Consider the following 19039-nt stretch of genomic DNA (forward strand, 5'->3'; position numbering starts at 1 on the left):
GTTTGATCAAAATGAGAATTATATATTGTCCTTTCAGAAATACAAAGTAGTAAACTTTATAAATTGCCATATAATTCTTTTCTTCTTTTAAGCTTTCTGTTTGTGCAAACAACACCAACAACTGGCATTGAATTAAAGTATGCCTAAAGTCGGCAAGCCTTTGAACAACTCTATCGCATGGCCGCAAAGCAAGAAGAAAAAAAACATAGCATATCGTCTGCTTTTTTTCCCTGCTCTCGCTTCGGACCACTGGTATGCCGATAGAGCAAATAGTCGTAACCTGTTATAAAATAAGGTGCCTAAGTTGTGCACATAATGATGGCATGCAGTTAGGTAATAAAAATAAGTGTCAGACGACACTTCACAAAGCAGAACAGAAAATTGCAATAAAATGCGGCAAAGAAAACAACAAAAAACAATATGCCTTTGCCTAGGAGCGGAGGGGAGAGACAATTTGAAGCCACTTTATGGCGGCTGTGTCATGTGATTCCAAGATGACAGCGCCTATGCAACGGTGGGTGAAAAGATCTAGAATTTTAGAAATAAATTGAAGGGATGGCATGAAACCATTGGCAGGGGTCTGCTCTGCTGGCTCGGATGCGACGGGTTCACCATCACTCTGATGCAATCACTGTACCAAAGTGCTTGCCCTATTGTGCTGCGCTCTACTTCATCAAAATAGAGAATTTGCACCACCAATGTTCTGAAAAATATATTTCCTCAATGCTCAAACTATTTGCTAAGGCTTCGTTATATGCCACTGTCTTATAGCAGATAGTTTTCAACTTTTGATTATTGCTTGATTTACTGTAGGTATGAAAACTTTTAGGAAACTGCAGCAGCTGACCACATGGTCACCCCCTAACCAAAGCGAGGGGTGACCTCCAGCCTGTTTGGAAGCCTAGCTTGTAGCCCAAGCTACTGTTGCATTAGTAGCAGCAGACTGCATTTGGAAGACAGTGTGGCTGTAGCTAGCTTCAGTTGCTGCATTGGAATGTGCATCTATTGACATTAGGTGACCATAGCAGACAGAACTTATTGTGCAGGGGGAGACTGGTGTGGTGAGATCAGGTGAGTATGTGGGCTCCTTTGCAGTGTTTTTCAATGCGGCCGCAGAACATAGGATTCTTAATAAAGACTGAAAGTAGATGGCAGATATTTTCTGGCACCTAATATTTTGACAAGCCTTGCATGAAAGGCTTTTCGTTTTCTTACCTGGAATATGGGGCTGAAGTATCAAACTGCCCGTGATGTCGCAAACAAAAAAGAATATCACCAGAACATCTCTGTGCTAATAGTCGCTGACAAGATGAGAAATGCAGGGCATCTCTTAATGCCCAACCTCCAGCAAGCACTTATCGCCTTTTCTCACGCTTTCGCTCTGCGTAGATTGTTGAGGCTTGCAAGATGCCAAAGCATTGCCAAATGTAGGAAGCTCCTCCCTGCCATTCTCGTCTTACATTTGGTCCTCCAGGCACACTCCAAGTTGGTACAAAAACATGTGATGGTCTACTGAACACCCAGACACAATTCGAGCGATATGTTAGATATCGTCGTTAACGGAATGCAAATGGCTGGGAGTGTCTTACAAATGTCCGGCCTCTATGCATTGCCGAAGGTAGGAAGCTCATGCTGGAGGCAGAGAACTGAGGTTTCTCCCAGTGTCCTCACCTCGTGAGCGACTTTTAAAAGTGGCAATGCTACACCATGCAATAAAGGTTTTTACGAAACCAATTTGTGGTTGATCTTATCAAAAGCACGTTATAAATCAAAATAAATTATATGAACTTGCTTCAGTCAAAAACAAATGGTGCTGTGTGTTCAAATTTACATAAAATAGTTTTTCCTGAGCAACCTTCGAAAAAAAATTGCATTGAATAGTGCCGCTTTTTAACTGGAGTAGAAAGACCCATGTCTGTGTATAACTATCTAGACACTTTCAAACGAGCATACAGTAAGGAAACGAGGCAATGAATGTCTACCCTATACATGTCACCAGCGTCCTTTACTTGTACTACGAGACCTCTTCCAGCACAATGGAAGATCATGATTTCTCGGAGATGAAATGCATGCTTGAATAAAGGGGAAAACAAATCGGCCGCCCTTAACAATGAAACAAGATATAAAATCTGCACTCACAGAACAGCCTGGTTTTAATTTCTTTATTGCTTATAACATTTTGGTATCATCTGGATTGATTGCTGCAATGCTATTAGTCAATATTGGTGAAAAAAAAAGATGTGCTTGCATTGACCAAAGTGTGAACATTGTAAAAACATTTTTCAGCAAACACAGATCTCCAACAATATCCGGTCCCGCTGGGCAATTGTAGCAATACATGTACAAACATTCTCACATCTAGGTCAGTTGACAAGCTTCTGAAAACGCCAGACGCCTTTTTGCGGTGCGTCTGTTCAGTGGCGCCTGCCACACTATCAGCCCGCCCTATGGACAGATCCGGTGGAATGTTCGATGCACATTACCTGCAGTGAAAAGTGATTTTATTGTGGTTCTTATAGGCTCTTGGGCACCTGTTTCCGCATTTAGCGGTGTTGCCGTCTATGTAACTACCTCGCTAAATTTAGCGGGAAATTGAATTGGTGTTGAGGTCACGTGACGTCAATTTTCCCGCTAAGTCTAGCGGAGAGACTGAATTTGTTCATGGGTGTTAGTCATCTGACGTCATTTTCCCCACTAAATTTGTGTTGGGTCACCTGACGTCAATTTCCCCGCCAAATTTAGCGGGGAAACTTAACCCACTAAATTGGGCAGGAAATATAGCAAACATTTTCTGCTAAATTGGAGGGAAAGGAGATGTAAACCCTCCGCTCCTCGTCAAGTGCTGTGTTCTCCTTTCGCATTACAGAGAATTGTAAACGTCTCATTTTTTTTAACGCTGCTCTTCCGTGGAGCTTGTCAACCGATAGATATGAGAACATTGGCGTGTACCGCCTGAGCGGAGAACTCTGTTTTCCCAAGCACCGGTTTTGAAACCCCCCTTTTCTTGAATCCTTTCAAGAAGACGCTCAGTTAAAGGGCAACTCCACTCCATACTTTCGAGTTTGGGATTATGACTGTTTTTAGTGCAGTCAGCGTCCCTGAATTGCAAGGTGTCATTTTTTTCTCGTTATTGTGCGTAGTTTCAAAGGTATCGACGCCTTAAAGTTTTGTTTGGGGCGCGGCCAACAAAACCGAAACTAGCCGCTAGAGGCCCCGGCAACACTGGAAATCAGCTGCTATGTGAACGTGACGTCAGGATCGTTCTCGTTCAACGAGTACACAGGCCGAGCGGCACCTACCTCTGTTGCGCTAGTCGTCTAAAGATAGGAAGTAAGCCGATTTTGTTTTAATTCGCTGTACATGGTAGTTATCCAGCATATGCAGCAAGAGTTAGTGCGTATACCCAAAAGCTAGCGACTGGAAAACCCGTGAACTTGTACAATGCCGTACTCGGCGGCCGCCGTTGTGCGTGCGCTATGCCGCACCCGTTGCTTGTATACCCAAAAGCTAGCGACTGCAAAACGAGTCAACTCGTTCGGTGCCGTACTCGGCGGCTTTAGCCGTGTGTGCAGTCTTCCGTACTTGTCGCTAGGCCTAAATTGTCATCGAGGCTCCGTGGATGGAGCGGCGTTGGTCTACGCTGCGCTGCCGGTGACGTACAGTACTGGAGGTCCTCTCGCTTTCGCGCGGCGGGTGAGTTTTGAGACACGAAGCCTCAAAGCCCGAACACATGTGTGCTGGGCTGTACACGTCTGTATTTTATTTTTTTTTTTCCTCAGGCGCGTAAAAGCCGGAGTCCAAAGTCCATTTGCTGAACAGCGTTCACCCACACCTTCTCCAATTTCCGGTCCATTGGAAACTTGTGAAAAAGCACCTCCGTGCTGCGCAGCGGGCTGTTTGAGCATCCCACAGCGCTACAAATTTCACTCGGCATCTTTCGAGGAACAGCTGGGCAGTCTTGGGCGCACCGAGTTGCTCGCTAAAACGAGTCTTGGAGTCCTCGCAAGCAAATAAACAAAAGGCTATACCGAAGCTACATGGGCTACAGATAAAAGCAACGGCTAAACACGCCAATCACAAGCCAAAGTAGCGGTGGTAGCAGCTCAGAGAAGCGCACTCCGCGCAACGCCTGGACTGGAGAAAAAAAAGAATGATACTGACGTCACGGCCCAATGTTGCTTTAGCGATCGGCCGCCCGCTAAGGAGCAGCGGCTCGCGGTGGGTCGCATATTTATCATCAGCATTAGTTGAGAATGCGGCGTCCCACGGACGTAATATTTTGGCTGGGGTCGTATTTTGTGTCACTACAGCGATAACGGTAATTTATTTCATTTTGAGTTTTGGCCGGAGTTGCCCTTTAAGAGAAAATGGTGACAAACAACCCTTTAGAAAAATTGTTTTTAGAAATACGCAATCCACTGAACTTGGCTGCATGCTCTAGCATTTGCTTGTTCCGCCTTCGCGAATGACAAAGCCGAGCCGGTCAGTCAGCAAGTCGGTCGCTTGGGTGGCCAGCATGTTCAGAGTATGATAGACAAGTTTTCGTGCAAGTGACAACCCTGCTGTTTTCACAATAATAATTTTACCTTCTGCCTGGTTTAGGGCCTAACAAAGAAGAGTGGGTGCTCAAAGTATAGGTCAACAAGCCTCATTGAATCGTGCGGTAGCCTTTAGCGTCTTTCAGATTTGCTTACGACAATCGAATGGATTCACTAAACGGCGCTCCTCTACAACTGCTTGTTGTAGGTGCAGTACATTCTATTAGCATAAAATAAAGGCACACAGCTAAAGCACCTCAGTGATGCCTAGCAGGTAGCGAAACAAATTTCTCTAACAAAGCGTGCGTGGTTACCGAGACATCACGTTATTCAGAGTGCAGATGCAGAGTATAACCACTGTACAGCTTTGTCTCCATATTTGCATTATCTTCCAAGGTATTGTCCAGGTACAGGCGGCACTGCCGAACAGACAAGCAAATAAATAAATATTTAACAAAGGGTACTATTCAGTTTCGCACCAGCACCATTACCGTCTTGCTTCGGCAAAACAAAAGCGGTTCTTGCAATTGCGCAACATAAAAAGAATAGTGCAGGTAGAGCTGCATGGTACCTACGTTTCTGGATATCTGCTAGCAAAATAGCAGGTATTGAAAACAGGAAAATTAACCAGAGAGTGTGATGGGTTTGGGAAGGAAAGAAACGTAGACAAAAGGCAAGCAGTTCAGAAGACACGACCCACCGAGCTCGACCTAACGCTGTACGAAGAACAATCTGAACCTGAAATACTACTTTCTGTACAAACACAAGATAACCACGATAAATTGCCACCAAAATTAACGTACCAATTAGGCAGTGCTGTTCGTAAGTCGCGTAAATCGCCGAAGTCACAGAACGTTCACGAAACAAAACGGCCATCTTGAAAAAATCAAAATAGTGATGGTGATAGCGATGGGTCTTCTGTAAAAACTCCGAGGACAAATGTAATCACTTTTTTTTTCGTTTTCTTGTTTTAATTAATGTAAGGAACACATATTCATCTTAGCAGAAACTAAAATCATGGCAACAAAATAGCCTAAAGTTTGAACATTTAGTTGTGCCGAAATACACTTGGTAATGTCTATAAACCTTGTTTCAGTAATTAAATGCAAACAGAACACAGACTTGGAAACCCTTGCTGATAGCCTTTCCTTGCAAGTGTGAATGGTCCAGAGCCGATGCAATGATAGGCTGAAATACTTCGGGGACAGCATGCTTAAAGTGGCCAGAAATATTAAACGGGGTATATCTATCGTCTTTCCATCAAACATTTCGGAGCTTAATCTTCTCAATAATTACCTTCTCGCATGTTTCAAAGTAATCCGAGGCATGGATTCACCACACTATGTTTTGTCAAGTGTGGCATGAGGTATGCACCACCATCAGAAAAAAATATGATAATTTATTTAATTACGACAGGAAGCCACGAAAGCTGAAGATGGCAAGACCCGATCCACCAAAAAGGAGTGGGCCTAAGAGTGCAGTCTTGGTCCATGATTCATGACTGTAACCTATGATGAATGCAGAGAACAAAGGAGTCCATCAGGTCAACAGGAACCATTATCTGACCCGAACATGCAAGGCAATGCAGAGCAGGGGCAAATTTATGGGTCAGCCTGGGGGGGAAGGGAGATGATATCATGGGCAAAATGTTGCCCAGATCTGTTTTGTTAACCTAATATTTGTTATGTCACTAAACACCAACGTTACTAAAACGCTCAGTTGGAAAACTCACTTTTGGAACCTGGACCGCTGGCATTCACCGAGACGAAACTAAATATGATAACAGCGCCACCCTTTTGCGACGAATTAAAACATGCAAGTTGTTTTATTTAGCTACTGCAAAATGACCCTGCGAGATGGCGCCACGTAGAGTTCCTGTATAGGCTCTTTACAGGAGCCATAGTTGCATGACTGTTTTCCACGTACCGCCGCACCGCTACTCACCGAGATGCGATCATGTGAGGAGCAGACTCAAATGCCGTGCACGAAAGTACACATTGCACGTACCCTGGCATACGTTCCCCTACTTTTGAGCGCGCAGTGCTGCCATTCGCTGGATTCAGTCACATCAGGAGCAGGCTCCATATGCCGTGCAGGAAAGACGGCGCTCTGGAGATGAACACGCAACTCTGGCTCCCGTAGGGAGCCTATACAGGAACTTTAGCGCCACTCGCTCTTCTGCGACTCGACGGAACCACTAAGTGTAGCTGTGGAGTTTCCTTAGTGGCTGCTGTGGGAGAAATGGCGGCGTTGCAACAGACTTCTTCCAAAACCGACGTGCCCCATCGCGGCGAAATACCACGCAGTGCCCTCTGGGAACTAGTTGGCCACTTAGTTTTGGTTTTGACTGAGCAGCTTCATCTCATGCTATCACGCCGCAACCGAATACGCTGCTCGCGTTTTCGATTATCTGAATTTTTTTACGAATGTACAATACACTCATTCTCGAGCGATACAAAACGAAGACCGGGGCACTTTCCTTGGTTCCAAAAACACCGGATATTATGCGTGCATATGCAAATGTACTAAGACGTGGCTTAGTCACCTCACCCCACGAGTGCATCTTTGAGCTCAGTGTCAGTAATCCCGTCCAGTACCAGTGAACTACAACTGAAATTTGGTCACCTTGAGCCCTACACATATTTTGTTTGCCAAACGTACGCTTCTTGTTACTTCATTGGGCGAAAAGCAAGCCACATCCTCACAGGAGTATCAAAGTGGAGCCCACCGTTGGCGCATTAACTTTTAAGGAAACACATTAAATTCAACCTCACTACTCGAAAAAAAGAAAACTCAAACCAAAAGTTTAGAAACAACAGTTCCCGAAACGCTGGGAACTGTTGTTTCTAAACTTTTGGTTTGAGTTTTCTTTTTTTCGAATTGTTCCCCAAACCAGACAGATTTCTGTCGAAGATGTTTACTTTCAAACCTCACTACTACACAAAAGTTACTATGATGTCTTCCTCATGTCATCACATATCTCACACTCAAATTTTAAGCTGATAGAAGATTAAATTTTCGCAAACGCTAAGATCGGCTAGCTACGACGGAGGCCCTAACAAGCGTCCCCTACTCCTCACTAAGCCTTCTTGGACGAGCTTTTACTAACGCCCAAGATCTGTGCCTGAACGGTGTGTCTGAAATTATCTTGGCATACTCAGTCAGGAGCAAAGCAAACACATAACAAATATTATGGCTTTTAGCAACTGTCAAATGCGCTTTGAATAATTTCGTTCGTTCGGCGCACCGCAGAATTCATGCCCGTCCAGTGCACTTCCGGTGAACGGTGCAACATTGTTCACACAAGTGCTCGACTTCTGCTTTCTTTTTTTGTATGTGCGAATGTACCTATATTACTGCAGGATAACTTTATGAGCATACGTGATGTTGAATATTAGTGGAAGGGGAGCAGGCGGATTACTTCACTTCGTGCAGTGCTGTGGGGCAGTACAGATAAGAGATGAGAAGTGTGTTCGAATGGAGCTTTTCAATGGCGCGTCCGAGTTTTACTTCGCATACTCAGGCGTATTAAGAAAAACAGTAATTGCAAAAAGTTATATTTCGTCTATGGATGCACGAAAAACAACAACAACAAAAAAAAACTTCCTGATCTACAACACTAATGTAAAGGCGCGAGCTCGATGTATGCATACTTATTGGTTGCTACTGCTTGTTGATTTGTACACAAGCAAGATCCCCCAGCTTCGCAGCGTCAAGATTCCCAGCACTGGCTTGTCCACATACCACGAAACGCTAACAAAAAGGCTCAACTACAAAAATACAACAAGCATTTATACATCTCAGGCTTGTGCTAAAGCTTCGAGGTCTGGCCATTTAGGTTAGTTTAAAGACCACAAATGGCATTCTCGGGACCAGAAAATATGAAATAACGGCCGTTTATAGTCCACACTCCGTGTATAATCTCTTGTCGACGTGTCGATCGAAACCGAAACCATGCCACTCTCCTCCCTGGCTAACTAGTTCCCAGAGTGCAATGCGTGCCGTGTTGCATGCAGGAATTTATGGAAGTAGTCTATTGCGTTTAATTTGGTTCTCGAGTATGGATGGAAGCCACTAATCATTTCTTACTAACAAAAGCTGGCATATGTAGATTTTTCACTGAAAAAAGTTAACCCTGGGGGCCCTAGTCCCCCCACCCTTAAAATCTGCCCATGATGCATGTGTCAAGAAAATGAGGGAGAAGAGTGGAAGAGAGCACGCGGGTCAGGACACCCGAGCTCTGGTTAGAAGGATTGGTGGGTACACCTAAAGCTAGCTGCCTTTGTCTCCACTGCACTCGTCGATGACGTTTGAATGCAAGAGCCAAACACTGGACGCCCGCATTCTGCAGTCGAACGTGTTCAACGAGTGCAGCAGAAACAAAGGCTGCCTTTATCCCCACTGCACTCGTCAAACGCATTTGAATGCAAATGCGAAATGCTGGACACCGACGTTCTGCACGTGCAGTACAGACAAAGGCAGTTAGCTTTAGGTCTACCCACTAATCGTTCCAATCGGAGCTCTGCGTTTTGACATTCCTGCACCCTCATCCTCTCCTCTCTCTCAATTTCTTGGCACATAGAGTTCTGGAAGTTTAACAACAGTGGCTAGTGAAAAATCCGACATGACATCCACAAAAAAAAAAAAGCAGCTTTCTTTGGGATTTTTTAAAGGTGTTCTAAATTGCACAGCACTCATAGGATCTCTTCGCACTTGACCCGTCGCTTGTAGCACACTTCAGGACTAATCGCCAGACGACCGTCAATTCAGAAGACCGTCCCACACAATCTCGCAGGTCCCCCGAAAATGGGAGACGTGCAGAGGAGTGCGAGAATAGGCCAGCAGGGTGGCATACTCTCCCTGACACGATTCGGAACGAGCAGGCTTAAAGCCAGACGACTCCAGGGCCGGTTTGCTCATCTTGCGGCTGCGGCTGCGGCCGCGGCCAAGAGGGATTTCTACGTCACGTGACCAGCTCCATGGGGACAAGGAAGTACCGAGCGTCCCTGCCTAATGGCGGAGAGACCCGCATCGCTTCAAGCACAAAAGCCTAATGTCGCTCGCAGAAACTGATTGCAGGGACTTGCAACTGGAGTCCAATTGACCGCCCCTTTATACTGTAGGAGCGGCAGGTAAAGTTACGACCAGGGAGGGTAAATAGGAGCCAAAATAAAGAAAAAACCACATGAGGTAAAAGCGGCGGCAGTAAATTTATATACCTCCGCCGGCGCGTGCGCCTCGCGCCTTCTGTTATGGTCGAGAGGTTAAAGGGACACTGACACCCCCCAAAATATTTTTTTCATCTTTTGCCAGGCGCTTCATTGTGGTGCCGGAGGACTACCCAATTAATATTTTGCAGCAGAGTAGCGTATTTTTTTAATAAAGCCAAAAGACGCAACTGCTTGAAACCGAAACCGAAACCCGTGCACGGAGGTCGGAGAAGTGGAGAGAAGAGAGTGAGTGGCGGAAGTCACGTGGCTACATCCGACCGTGCTGTTTTTTTTGTTTTTTTTTCTCCTTTTTGTAGCAGACGACATGCGGCGTAGTGGGGACTGTTTGCCGCGCGATTCTTTTGCAGTAATGTTTGTTCCGCTCGCTGTTCTGTACTCCGAGATGAGCTGTTCTGTACATTGAGGAGTTGGAGATGAGTAGTGAGTCCCCGTGGTGAATTTCCATGATCGGCTCCGAAAAGAATACGCCCAAGATGTTGCGTGAAGAGCTGGCTCACATGTCCTGCATCCGAAAAAAAGTGGCATTGTGCGAAAGAGTTTCCGAAAGATCAACGGGATCGGGACCAATGGCTGGCTGCAATTCCTGTAGAACATTTGTGGGCACCTCGGAAAGCGGACGCTACCTGATTTATATGCTCCTTGCATTTTGTGGAGAGTGATTACATTGAGTTCGCAGGTGTCAAAAAGGAGATCCCATGCCATTTAATTCAGCGACGTGTCGTCCACAACATTCGTTTGTTATTTTTTGTTTGTTTCTTCAGTGATAATTATAAAAAAAGAGAAATGTAAACATCAAAAAAAAAAAAAAAAATTCATTGGGGATCGAACCCGGTTCTACCGCGTGTGAAGCGGACGTCTTTCCCACTGAGCTCTTTTCACTGGGTGATTTCCTTCCTTAGTAACAATGCAGTAAACTGTAATTTGGAAAGTTTGCTGCCGATTTTCATCCAGCAAAAGCACTCCCGGGTCAAAATCGGGAGGCACTACGCATTGGCGACATAGTAAAGAAATCGTACGCGTGCATATTCAACTCGAAGTAGACCCGTCGTGCTTGACGTTTCTGCGAGCGATGTCTTCAGCCACGAGAAAAGAGCGACGGCTCGGCGACGTCTTCGTGCAAATCGGCTTGGTGGTCGGGCGTGTTGTACGGGATGAATGCCAATTCTTTTGATGAGTCCCAAATTTCTCTTTTAAAGGCAGACAGAATTCGCCGGTACCGCGAACGACAGTTCTGAAGTAGAGGTCCAACGCCCGTCGTCCGCTGCCATCGCCGTCCCCGCGAGTCCCACGATACGCGAAACGACGCACGCACAGAATGATTCCGGTTCTCTGTGCAACTTTTTTTTCAATCAACGTATTTGCAGCTTTTTAGAAGTCACAAAAAATGGGTTTCATATTTTTTTCTATTTTTAATATTGAGTGTCTGACTTCAGTGACCAACGACTTTGATTAAATTTGGTGGTCGCTTCGATACCTTAGAAAACGGCCCGTGACCGCGGAAAAGAGAGTGAGCGAGGCTCGAACCGGCCAGTTCTTGATCGGCAGTTTTCGGGCGGAAAGAAACCGAATTTCGAGTCGCAAATTGTGTTCTGGGTAGTTGGGCTCTCATATGTCATGTACAACTAAAAACCTCGGCGAGCATATACACCCTGTCAGTGTCCCTTTAAAGTGCCGGTACTTGTCGTCGCGGCGTGAAGGTTCGGGGTTCAAATCGCGCCAGGTACTTCTTCTTTAATTTCTTTTTTTTTTTGTATTTTGCGCGTGTCTTACTTTTTAACTATGATCTTTTTTAGGAAATCATCCACTTGCAATACTGCGCCTTACACGGTTTTTACTGTTAGTCCCACCTGTTCAATCGAAACACCGGGACAAAATAAAAAAAAAAAAGTTCAACGCAAGTTAATGCGCTAATACAATCATTTCATAATTTTCATTAAAAGGAAACCAAGGTAACAGCATCAGTATGGCCTTCACACAAACGGAGCCGAAACAGGCATCCTTTCCTCAGCAACTACAATTCTATCTGTTTTTAAGTAACGCTCTTGCTACGATTCCTTTCAATAACAAGAGGCGCCTATTTAGGACTAATAAAAGCTGCAGTTATGACAATTAAAAAGAAACAAACAAAACAAAAAAAAAAAAAGACTACCTACTGTGGATACATTGATTGAGCGAAATCCTACAGGCAAGGCAGCAAGTCAAACGTCTGAGAAAGTAGTAAAACCGAAATAAAAGAGATCATACTTTTACTTGCATGGAATGTGATAAAAAGTATATTTATACTCTTTACATTTTGTTGTGGCAATCGTTTTGTAATATTAACAAATTACTTGTTGAATTTTAGTTAGATTAGCAGACGATCACGACCGAATGCAAAAATGAATCAGGTGTCGACATCGCAAACCCTCTCTCTAATGCTAACACCTAAAATGACTTTGAAAGAACAAATCGAATTCCTAATAATTAATTTCATTTATGATCCAAAGTCATTTTAGGTCCCTCTCTCCAATGCAAACACCTAAAATGACTTAGGATCAACATATAGAATTAATTATAATTACTTTCATTTCTTGATCCAAAGTCATTTTAGGGGTTTGCATAAGAGAGAGGATTGCGATGTCGACGCCTGATTCATTTTTGCATTCGGTCGTGATCGTCTGCTATGCTAACTAAAATTCAACAAGTAATGTGTTAATATTACAAAACGATTGCCACAACAAAATTTAAAGAGTTTAAATATACTTTTTATCACATTACATGCAAGTAGAAGTATGATCTCTTTTGTTTCGGGTTTAATACTTTCTCAGACGTTTGACTTGCTGCCTTGACTGTAGGATTTCGCTCAATCAATGTATCCACCGCTGCTAGTCTTTTCTTTTTTTTTTTTTTGCTTGGTTTTCGGAGTTTTTTTTTTAATTGTCACAACTGCAGTTTTTATTAGTCCTAAATAGGCGTCTCTTGTTATAGAAAGTAATCGAAGCAAGAGCATTACTTAAAAACAGATAAAATTGCAGTTGATGAGGAAAGGATGCATGTTTCGGCTCCGTTTGTGTGAAAGCCGTACCGATGCTGTTACATTTTCCTTTTAATGAAAATTATGAAATGATTGTATTAGCGCCTTAACTTGCGTTGATCTTTTTTTTTCTTCCCGGTGTTTCGATTGAACAGATGGGACTAACAGTTAAAACCGAGTAAGGCGCAGTAGTGCAAGTGGATGATTTCCTAAAAAAAGACCACAGTTAAAGAGTAAGACACGTGCAAAATACAAAAAGAAAAAAAAGAAGTCCCTAGGGCGATTTGAACCCGGAGGTTTCACGCCGCGACGACAAGAACCGGCGCTTTAACCTCTCGACCATAGGACAAGGCGCGAGGCTCCGACGCCGGCGGAGGTATATAAATTCACTGCTACTGCTGTTACCTCGAGTGGTTCTTTCTTTATTTTGGCTCCTATTTACCCTCCCTGGCCTTAACTTTACCTGCCGGTCCTACAGTATAAAGGGCCGGTCAATCGAACTCCAGTTGCAAGTCCCTGCAATCAGTTTTTGCGAGCGACAGCTTTTGTGCTTGAAGCGATGCGGATCTCTCCGCCATTAGGCAGGGAGGCTAGGTACTTCCTTGTCCCCATGGAGCTGGTCACGTGACGTAAAAATCCCTCTTGGCCGCGGCCGCAGCCGCAGCCGCAAGATGAGCAAACCGGCCCAGAAGGAACGTCTGCACGTCCGCAGCTTACGTTCCCTTGGGGGAGGGAAACCAGTGGCTCCCACAACAGACATTCACTTTTCCATTAACAAAATTATTGAGACTTCTTTAATACAGCCATCAAATAAAGCAATTGTGCTCAGCTGCTGAAGAGCTGCGCTTGTTTTGACGTTCAGTAGGTGCACCGAGAACTCCAACTGAGTTACTCCGTTCGGAGCTGAGGGAGCCGCTACTGAACGCACCATCACCACTACTGCAAGGGAGGTCACGTAGAAATATTGTGTCCCTGAACTGCTCCTGCCGCTTCAAACACCTTAGAGTTGTCAGAGCTGCTCACCGGTTTCAAGTCGTACCCAAACCCAGCAATGCGTGTCGCTGTGGAGGGGGGAATAACTCATCAGCTGCCCAAAAACTATATGAGTAACTTATCCCATGAGTAGTGGGCGTTATAGCAAGCTCGTTTCAAACGCACTGGCATTATGCGAGTCATCTCCCAGAGTGCACCGCACTCGCGGAGTGCCGCATGAAGAACCGGTCTCAAACTAACTTACCGAGTGCAGCCTGATGCTGTCACCATTTGCATTGTAGTAAGAGTGCAGACCTCAAACTGAAATTAGCGCTCCGCTGTTCGACATGACGGGCAGGAATGCGATTGTGAGTTGCTGCGACAAGCAGTTTATATCTGTGATGACTTCAAACAGCTCGGCTGTAAGAGATATTTACAGATGGCATTAGTTCCTGTCACAAGCTCAGTACAAAACAGCTGTAACTTTTTGTTGAACGATACACTGGAAAAAAACTGTTTGCGCAAAAGCTTGATCAGAGCAAACGCAAGAAATTGGAAGGCTAGGCACGCCTTGCGGAACAAAAGGATGCCCACACGACGCTTTCTCTGAAGCGTGCTCCTTCTGTACGAACAGCCCAAGTTAATTTTAGGGTTAGAATATTGTTTACCAGTTTCACGCTATTTTGGATGGGTGTGAACTTGGTGGCGGGCTCAGTCTCGTCGTAAAGTGGTACTCGGTCTTGTTGACTGATATTGCCATTTCGTTTGACACTGCGATGTGCAACACTCTCGAAGCTAGCTAGCTGTACGGCACGTTTCATTCTTGATTATCGCCGCTTGTCCAGAAAGCTCTGTGACACTTGTTACAAACGCAAGCTATTACCCTCGAGAATCCAGACATAATTTTTAAAAAGTGCTGGACTGTGGAGAGGCAGCGCAACTTGCTTTGATCAGAATCGTGGTGCGATCAACAAGAGCTTGTTTGACTCCTCGTCAAGTGACGGCATAGTGACTCGTGCCCCCGAACGCTTGGTTGCCCATCAAGCACCAACGTCCTGGACACATTCTGTTGGAGAACTTTTACAAGTGTAATCCTAGGGCTACCTTTGCTGCTTGTAGTGCTACTAGAGTTGGAATGAAATTCCATGTCCAGCATTGAGTCTCTGCCATGGTGTTTGCCAAGCTGAAAAACTGTGCTTCTGTGTTAGCAGCCAGTCAAACAACTGTGCCAAAAACAGCCCGTCGTTGAGAAAAGGGTGAAACTTCCTCATTTTGAATGTGATTCAGCTGCATGAGCGAGAGTGCTTGCCAGGGGCACGGACCTGCACCAATAGGTTTATTCCCCTCAAACTTCTTACTGAAAAAGGTGCAGACCTCTATTCAGGATTTGGAACAGTTTGATCTGGTGCTCGGTCGTGCAGTCACTCAAGTCCGGAAATATAGGGACTACAGGTCTTTGGGCTCTTAAAGGGGCCCCCCGGAGCGTTCTGCGATGGTCTAATTAAGGCGGTAACTCAATCTACAGGCCCTAAGGATCCTAAAAATCATAAAATTATGGTCATGCGTGGCGGATTTCCCTATCAAAGTTGCTATCAAAGTCCCCGCCACGCCCCCCTTTCTGAGATGACCCCGGAAAATGGGAGGGGCATCTCTTTATGCGTCAGCCAATAGCAAGCGAAGGATTCTGGCGTCTCTGCGCGTCACCAACGCGGCCGACCGCCGATCCGCAAAGGAATCTCTCGAAAACGCGCGGACCGTCGTCGTCAAGGAGCCCGAACTTAGTGCTCGGCAGTCGTCGTTCGTCGCACCGCACCGTCGCGCTGCTGCTGCAATACGCAGTCACATTGCACAGATGACAAGGAAAAGTTTGACTCGTTGACGTGGAAGGATCGCAAAGCTGGCTTCGGAGTCAGGATCCATGGGAAGAAGGAACACGGGTCCCGCAAACGCACGCCTGCAGACGCCCCGGGAAGCAGACAGCCGACACATCACCCCCTAGCAAGAAGCTTGCGGGGAGAAAACATAGTTCGCTGGTTTTGGAGCGATAATTGCGGACTATGTTTCCTGCACCACAATCATGTTACGTTTTTCTCAAACTCTAATTGAAAACAAGCTTAAAAAGTGTTGCAATAATAACATTCGCATTCACTCCGAGATGCAGCATTTCCATTGGTCAAGTTTTAGCGATGGGCAGGGAATGGGGGATTGTCTTCCATGAGAAAATAGTCCCGATATATTTCTTCTGCAGTCTGCTTAATAAACGGTTTTGTAATCTAAAACTTTGGATACATATTAACTTGCACCTACTACGCAATATAACAACATAAAAAGACGATCGCAGAAAGCTCCGAAGGGCCCCTTTAAGGACACCGAAAGAGGGCAACAAAAACCTAAAATAGACACTCTAAAAATCAAACCTTTATCTGTTTACTTTGCTCACCTTCTGTGATGCAACACGCCATCACATTCTACTCCGTTTCACCTTGTGTTGTACCGCAGCCGACTAACGAGCCACCGGAGCCAATCCAACTCTTTGTCGCTGCCAGATGACACTGTGCTCGACGTGCCGTTCCGCCCAACGGACAGGCCACGTGACGCACCTTCGGCACTGGATTGACTCCGATGGCTCGCAGCATTCAGAGTAAAGTGCGGTATTGCATTTTGTGCTCTAGTAACTCACCACTGCCGAACTGCTACGCCAGAAGCACTCAGCAGACCCCACCAACTCTGCCGCCCCTACGCTCCATTCAGCTCTACGCTGACAGGGCGGTAGGAGCCATGTGGTTGGTGGGCCAAGCTTTTATTGCCTCATGTCCGACCTGCACATCGGTATGAGAAAGGGGCATGATAAGTGATGCAAGACTGACAATCGGCTGGTTCACCGAGCATGTAGCCTCCAGTGCCCTGTCAGTTAAGGGGTGAATAAAGTCTAAAGTTGGCATATAACAGCCGTCTACTGTCCCACTCTCAGGCATGCCACCCTTGACCAGTCCAGTCGTTGATCTTTAAGCAGGGTTAAGCAATGACTGCCTCGTGCCACCAAACATGAAGGTGTCCACGGAACAAAGCCGCATTTGTGTCAACTCGCACCTTTGAGAAAATTGGTCCTGCCATAGCCCACGCCTCGTCGAGGTAGAAAACTTTCGGGCCATTTATTTCTTGTGTTGTACAATACCCCAAGAGGTACCTCTGTTGAAACGGAACTATCTTGACCCCCTCGATCAGAAGCGAGGCCCCTTGCGGCCATTCAGCGCCGTCTACTCATTCATAGATGTTGCTCCTTTCGACAAAATGTCTGTGGCGACAGCTGGAGCTAGTGAAAAAGCGGACACCATAGCTCTTTCCAAAGCACCCTGTTCTTCCTCAAGAGCGGCTAGTTCATCCAGGAACAGTGCAATGGTGCTTGGTGGTCTGTGATCGCAGACCACCACCAAGGGCGGCGGCGGCCGCCCCCCCCCCCCTCCCCCCCACTGACGTCACTCAGGTGACAAGCATTTCACTCGCATGACGTGACTCCAAGCCATACTCACTATGGCTGGCGACAACCCATAAAAGGCATGCGCTGGCCCTCTGACCCACGCGGAGTGCAGTGCAGGAAGTGGAACGGCATCGGTGATTCAGTCGCTGCAGTTACCCAGAACTGTTTTACTGCTGTCTCGGCGAAGGTGCAGGCTCGCTGTTTGATGCACGTAGGTAGAAGCCATCAGCCGCAAGCATCGGACACCTGCGGTGGAAAATTTTGCACCCAACAAAACAATAACCATGAGAACAGTGGTCTAGCCGGTGAATTGCAAAAACATAAAAAGCAGGCACATAAAACCTTGTCTTGCAAAAACACAAAAAGCAGGCACATAAAGAAGTATTTCTGTTACCTCGTCTCATGCTCAAGCATTATTTTGGATAGTATACATCAATAATGCCTGTCTCGCAGTGGCTTTCTGAACAAAATGTAGTAGAAAATACAACCAGTTGAATACCAAAAAAGAAGTACAACAGAGAGGCACTTATTTGTTGTCACTTTAACATGCACATTATGGAAGAGCACAACTCTTCGCGATTAACCTGTAGCAGAATCGCTTAGCAGTTCTGCTGCAGGTGTGAATGTACCACGAGGAAACACCATCGCAGGCCTACCAGGATGAACAGTAACATTATTACCCGCCACAAATTCGACGCGCCGGGAGGGAAATTCGCGAAGCCTGATCTGCTTGTAAATCCCGTCTTTCGACAGAACGCTTTTGTGACTGCACGAGCTCGTCAAAAGCTGACATTCCCAACGCGCTTGGTCCTTCTTTAAGTGCGATTACTGAATGCAAATGCGGCGCAGGCGGCACCCGGGAGCCACATGCCACTCCCGTTGATTATCTCTACTATCTTCTTTGTCCCCGACGCTACGTGAGGTAGCCAAGCGCTATCAGATTCCACCACTGCGGTGTCGCATCGACGATCGAACGCCACCAGAGTAGGTAAATTCCACTCACCTTTGACGTTCCGAACAAGCGTTCCACGGGCCTCCATGTAGCGAGACGGGGCCTGCTAGCTTGCATGAATGCGCTGTGAAGTTCACTGCCGACGCTCGTTCCCAAGCATTGAATATCACGACCAACTCCACTCGGCAATACGGCGGCACATAACACGACAACGTATAATACAAGAAAGACCGACGCGACCGCTCCTAAAAGCACCCAACAAACACTTGGAGAAACAAAAAGTAAAAACAAAAAATAAAATTGAAAAAAGCAAAAATGAACAAAACAAAAAAACTTTCGTCACTTCCGGTTTGTGTTGTTTTGCTTGTTTTTGCTTTTTCTCTTAGCCAATAGGCGTTGCAACCTTACTGCGGCGAAACGCTCGTGAAGCGGTTGGCAAAAACGCGTTCCAACCGCTCGATCCTAGCAGCTTTGCGGTTGAGAACGCGCGGATCCGCTTCGCGAACGCGGATCCGCTTCCAGTGTGAACGCGCCATAAGTCCGCGCTTGTTCTGCGGATGGCTACACGGGGGGGAGGGGGGGGGGGGGGGGGTGCGCGGTGTGTGGATGACTTGTGAGGTGCCCAAGTGGAAGCCGGTCAAAGTTCAGTGCCGGGGCGAGGTCTCGGTACGGAGCGGTTCCTTTTTCGAAGGATCGCACCTGACGCTTCTCCAACTCATGAAAATCATCCTCCGGATGCCAGAACCTACCGTGCGCCGTCATTCAGCGGGAGGCTGATATCGCAAGTAAGACAATAACTGATTGTGCGACCCTTTGTCGGGAGATTGTGGTAAATGCCGTCTTTAAGCATTCAGA

The 19039-nt window shown here is 46.1% G+C and overlaps 1 long non-coding RNA gene and 1 pseudogene across 1 annotated transcript; one reads left to right on the plus strand and one right to left on the minus strand.

Moving 5' to 3' along the window:
* LOC120842808 overlaps window positions 1-19039 on the plus strand; it is a 48040-nt pseudogene that overhangs the window by 26713 nt on the left and 2288 nt on the right.
* Window positions 6020-16536, minus strand: LOC121838317. Its single transcript, XR_006078461.1, has 3 exons — window positions 16435-16536; window positions 14020-14174; window positions 6020-6151 (listed from the first exon to the last, which is right to left on the minus strand). It is a non-coding gene; the product is annotated as an uncharacterized LOC121838317 (long non-coding RNA).

The sequence above is a fragment of the Ixodes scapularis genome, unplaced genomic scaffold (genome assembly GCF_016920785.2).
Source record: "Ixodes scapularis isolate PalLabHiFi unplaced genomic scaffold, ASM1692078v2 PGA_scaffold6__148_contigs__length_123643588, whole genome shotgun sequence".
Taxonomy (NCBI): Eukaryota; Metazoa; Arthropoda; class Arachnida; order Ixodida; family Ixodidae; genus Ixodes; species Ixodes scapularis.